This window comes from Jaculus jaculus, chromosome 8 (genome assembly GCF_020740685.1).
Source record: "Jaculus jaculus isolate mJacJac1 chromosome 8, mJacJac1.mat.Y.cur, whole genome shotgun sequence".
Lineage (NCBI taxonomy): Eukaryota > Metazoa > Chordata > Mammalia > Rodentia > Dipodidae > Jaculus > Jaculus jaculus.
The window spans coordinates 104987586-104993555 of NC_059109.1; positions in this window are offsets into that span (position 1 = coordinate 104987586).

Below are 5970 nucleotides of genomic sequence, written 5' to 3' on the forward strand. Positions count from 1 at the left end.
TTTAATCACTTATTTTAGACCCTGTCTCTAATACCATCACCTTCCAAGGTTCTGTAAGATAGATTTTGCTATGTGAATTTGGAAGCAGAATTAGGCACTAAGAACCCACCTTCTACTGGATGGTAAGACTCTATTGATGCAGGTACCATACACTTGTATTGTAGGACATAGAGAAATTCAGTGAGAACTAAGCTGAAAACTTCCTCTCTGCTGGCTAGCTTTCATAGTACCAGAAGCTGGAGTAGGCTTGATTAGGTTTGAGGCCTATTCCTCAGGAGGGAATTCATGGCTGGTAATGTGAACCTGATCAAAAGCCTGTGACTAGGAAGTCCCCAGAGGGGAACCTACTACTGTTGTTTTGCTGAATGACCATGTTGTGCCAATCAAACTGCCTTCTAAATATTTATGATTATGCTCAAAGATTAACACTGCTCTCAGCTTTGGTTAGAGAAGCTTCTCTTGCAGTGGGAGATGATTACTGCAGAGATTCTTAACCAGTCAAAGTGCTGAGAGTAAATGATTGCTGAGATGACAGGAAACAGCAGGAAGACCCATGGAAAGGGCAAGGAAGAGAAAACTGCTGTCTAGCATTACACAAGTCATCTCTATCACATGGGTCAGGGACCAGGAAGAATTATAGAAGTGGCAGAATTAATATGAGTGCTTCTTTTGCTGCTAGCCAAAGAATGTTCTCCAGGGAGATGGCAGTAGACACTGAGGAGACTCAGAACTCATAAAAGCAAAAAATAAGCAGTTTCTGAGAGCTCAACACTAAGGGAGATTTCTAACACACCTTCCAAGGCTCAGGGAACACTGGGGAAGATGGGCAGAAAGAATGTAAAGGTTACAGGACGGGAAGGTATACTTTGAGGCATTGTCCTCCCCATAGGAATAAACTGGTGTATTCATGACCCCATGGTGATGACTGATACGTGAGGGAGCAAGGTCCTCTCTGGAATGGGGGCAGAAAAGAAGAGACACAATGGGGTGAGCTGATGTGAATAGGACCAATTTGCAGTGTGTTCACATATTAAAGTTCCCAGTGAAAAATTATTTAAGGGCTGGAAAGATGGCTTAGTGATTAAAGTACTTGCTTACAAATCCAAAGGACCCAGGTTCAATTTTCCAGGCCCCATATAAGCCAGATGCACAGGGGAATGCATGCATCTGGAGTTCATTTGCAGTGGCTAGAGGCACCGACATGCTCATTCTCTGTCTGTCTCTGTCTCTCTCTCTCTCTCCCCCTCTTTCTCTCTCTCTATCACTCTCAAATAAATAAATAAAAATATTTTTAAAGATTTAAAAATTTAAAGTCCGAGAGATGGCTTAGTTAAGGCACTTGCCAGCAAAAAGAAAGGACTAGGTTTGATTTTCCAATACCCATGTAAAGCCAGATGCACAAGGTGGCACATGCATCTGGAGTTCATTTGTAGTGGCTAGAGGCCCTAGTATGCCCATTATCTCCATCTCTTTTCTGTCTGTCTGTCTCTGTCTGCTTGAAAATAAATAAATATTAAAAAATTATTTAAAAATTTAAATGACTCTTGAGTGCTCAGACCTAAATGGGACATTTTTATTACTCCTGCCAATGCCCAGAACATTAATGTCAAAGAGATAGAATTTAAGAGCCAGAAAGACGGAAGTGCTAGGGAATACCATTTCCCAGACATCATATGGCTCTTCCACACCTAAGTTCACAGCATCTGTAACTATCTGTGCAAAAATTGTGCAATATCATGCATAACAATATTCTGTCATGGAAGAAAGAAGGGACTCATGAGGCCTCACCCCTACCTGGGATCTATTGGCAGTTATTGATTGCTGGTAAAGGGGGAGAAATTTTATTCAGTGGAGCAGTCACTGGTAAGTTATCCATGCTCTTGTAAATAACCCCTGACCCACACTCATGCAATTAAACCTAATTAAACTCATTAGGTCACCAAAGGGGTATAAACTCACCCTAAATGTAGGATGCAGACTAGTTGGGAAGAAGAAAGGTCAGTCGAAGTGAGAGAAGGACAAGATAGCTAATGGGACTGAACATGATCAAAATATACTATGCATGAATTAAATTATCAAAAATAATTTAATTAAAAAAAATCCAGACCTACCTTGAGTGCTGTCTAGAATCTATTTCCTCAAAAGAACATTTTCATTCATGGTTGAGGGCACATGCTGAGTCACAGGACTTTGGGATAGGTTCATGTGAAAATCATTTCCACAGTTCATGAGGAAGGGTCTCATGAATGCCTCCCTCCCAACACCACCATCAATCCACAGCTGGTCCTCCCTTTTCACTGTACATCCAGAATCTTCCCCTAACCAGAGCAGTTCTACCAGAGCGTACAGTAATCTACTGCCCTGGGGGGAAGGATTCCCTAATGGTCCTCCCTTCTTAGCCCGTTTCTCCTTGGGGTGCCAAGGCACTAACACGCTGACCACTGGTGCTCTCCTCAGAAGCATTGGCTAACTTCTTGCTGCTTCACCTCCTGTGTCCACCTCCCACACGCTGAGATTACAGTAATGTAGCGCTGAGTTCACCTTCTCTTTTTCTTCTTATAAGGCCACTGAGGCCATCCTTTGGCCTCCAGTCTCATGACCACTTGGTTTCCATGAACTACTCTCCTAAGATGTCACTACCAGTTCACCCATGAATTATCTAGTTCAATGTTAGTTATTTCTCTTGTTCTAACTTTTTGTTTTAAATTTCACATATTAATTTATTTGTATTGTGTGTGTGTAGGCACACATGCCACCGTGTGTGCATGTGGAAGTTACAGAGCAACTCTGAGGTATCTGTGCCTCACCTTCTTTGAGAGAGGGTCTCTTGCTGCTGTAAACAAACTTCTGGATTGCAAAGTCATGTAAGACTAACTGGCCCTTGGCCTTTGGTTTCTCCTGACTCTATCTCCCATTGTGATAGGTACCTTAGGATCACAGATACATGCACCACTTTGCATCAAGCTTTATGTGGATGCTGGGCAACTAGACCTAGGCTGGCAGGCTTTGCAAGCATATGCCTTTAACCATTGAGCAATCTCCCCAGACTCTAGTCCTTCCTCTCTTAAAACATCACTAGTGCGGCAGGAGAGATGACTTAGTGATTAGTGTACTTGCCTGCAAAGCCAAAGGAACCAGGTTTGATTCCCCAGTACACACATAAAGCCAGTTATACAAGGTGGAGCATGTTTCTGGAGTTCATTTGCAATGGCTAGAGGCCTGGTGTGCCATTCTCTCTCTCTCTCTCTCTCTCTCTCTCTCTCTCTCTCTTCTATCTCTATCAATCTGCATCTCTCTCTCTCAAATAAATAAAATATTAAAAAATAAAGACAAAAATCATAATTCACTAAATATCTCCTTCATCTCCTTTTCCTGGAGAGATTACATTGCCCATAGTTTATTATCACTATAGTAACTTGAGGAGGGGCTGAAGGTGAAGGCTGTTGTCAGTCTATGTTTAGCCAGATGCTCACAGTGACTCCCTGAAGCCAACTGATGAGCCCATATGGTCTCTTCCACCGAGTGATAAAATGACTTTGGTTCATCACTGTTCAAGCTTGTCTAGCAAATGACCATAGATAGGGCTTGATTTTGGATTTTTTCTTGATTAGATACTTCTGCTTGTATTTCTTAGCACAAAGTAATGTCTTTTTATGCTGAAAATTTTTACTACTTAATTTTCAACTCCTCCTCTCCATCTGCTTGTCTAAAGAACTCAAAGCTTTGATTTTATAATAGATTCTCAAAACCTGCCTTCTACATGTTACCATTTGATAACTCTTGCACCAGGATCACCCTTCTTTTATTTTCATTGGGATAAACTTTTTGTTTTAAACTAGCATAAGTTTCACAGAAAAGATAGTGCAGAAAGTTCCTGGATGTCCTTATCTAGTTTCTCCAGTTATTCTCATCTTATATTACTGAGCACATCTGTATCAAGACCAACACCAGTGCCTCCCTGCATGCACACTTCCTACCTAAGCCCATACGTCACTGGAATGCCACTAATGTTTCCCTCTTATCCTCAGTTCCAGGAAGCTTCTCAGAGTACCAAATCACATCTTTTGTCATGTTCCTGTGACCTCTGCTGCTCTGAGACCATTTCTCAGGCTTCCCTCAGTTTTTTTTTAAGTTTTTATGTATTTATTTATATATTTATTTATTTATTTATTTATTTGAGCGACAGACAGAGAAAGAGGCAGAGAGACCGAGAGAATGGGCATGGCAAGGCCTCCAGCCACTGCAAATGAACTCCAGATCCGAGCGCCCCCTTATGCATCTGGCTAACGTGGGTCCTGGGGAATTGAGCCTCGAACCGGGGTCCTTAGGCTTCACAGGCAAGCGCTTAACCACTAAGCCATCTCTCCAGCCCAACTTCCCTCAGTTTTGATGACTGAACAATCTCAGGGGCCCCTGGGTAGACAGTTGGTAAAATATCCTTGGTTTTCTGATGTTTTTCTCCTGGGAGGCTGGAGGATTCAGGGGAAGTGCCCTGGTCTTCGCATCATGGCAAGAGCGCATACTCTCAGCATGACGGCTCATGGCATTGTGTCTTCTGCTGCTATAATGAAGTCCTGGAAATGGAGTCATTCATAAAGAAAGAAATTTATGTGATTCAAGGTTCTGAAACCTAAAAAGTCCAAGAGCCAGGCATGCATCTGATGCCAGGGAGGGGCTTCATCATAGTCTGGCAAGAAGAACCAAGCATGGCAAGTGGGCACTGTAGTTCTCTTTGGTTTGCTTGGCTTTTCCTTCATTCATAGCTTAGATAGTCAGGTGATAGATACATACATACATGGGCACATAGATAGATGATATATAGATACATCATACATGTGTATATATATATATACATGTATGATGTATCTATATCTATTTCTATCTATATATATATGCTGCTTTGTTTTGTTTTCTGATTTTTTGAGACAGGTTCTCACTAAGTATCCCAGACTGACCTAAAATTCACAATCCTCCTGCCTCAACCTCCCACAAGTTGCAATGATAGCATGTATCACTAAGCCCAGCTCCATCCTGCAGACCCCACCCTCATGACCTCATGTAATCCTAATTACCTTCTAAAAGTCCTAGCATATGAAGTTGGAGGCTGAGTTTCCTGTGCATGAACTGTTGGGAGGCATTTTCAAATCACCACATTGATCTTAACCTTCACACTCTGAAGCTGTTCTCCGTTTCCGTATTCCTCTGTTTGCAAGCGCGTCAGCAAGTGAATCCCACACTCAGGGGTGGAAGCTAGGTCCTCTTTGGGGACTCGTCTCTTGTTCCATTTTTACAAAATGAACATGGGTAAGATGGCTCAAGCTTGCTGGAGCTTGTTTACAGACAAGTGGGTGTGGCTGTGTGGAAGCCTAGCAGTACGTGAAGATGGGAGCCAACTGTCCTGGGCTCCCCCAACATCCTTCCTCATCAGATAAGACAACGCTCTGCTCTCAGAAATAAAGCCCATGACCTCAGGATTCTTTTTTCCCTACAAGAAAGCAGACACCAAATAAGAGGTCTCCTGGTAGACAAAAGGATCACATTTGTACTTATGTGTGGCTTTCAGGAAGTTATTACTTATCAACACACATTGCTTTGAACTAAGCCCTCAGTTCTGGCCTTCACAAGCCTACAGCGGGCATGCTGGCAAGCCTGGGCAGTAAGTGGTGACTCAGGCGACAGCTTGTCCTCTCACCTCACTGTCTCCTCTCACCATCCCCTTGCCTGCCTCGTGTGATCTCTGTTTTCAATTGTGTGCGATGTGTGTGGCATTTATGGACTCCCCAGGCCCTTCAGGGGACCAGTCATGTGTCTGGAGAGTTCTGCACACACCCTGCAGCAAAACCAGAGCCCCATGCTGAGTGGCCAGGGGTTGGTAGAAGGGCAATGGTACTCTTGAAGAAAAGGCATTAACTTTCTCTGGTACTAACCAGTGTGGCTGTAAGTGCTAAGCAGACCAGAATGCAGCCTCAA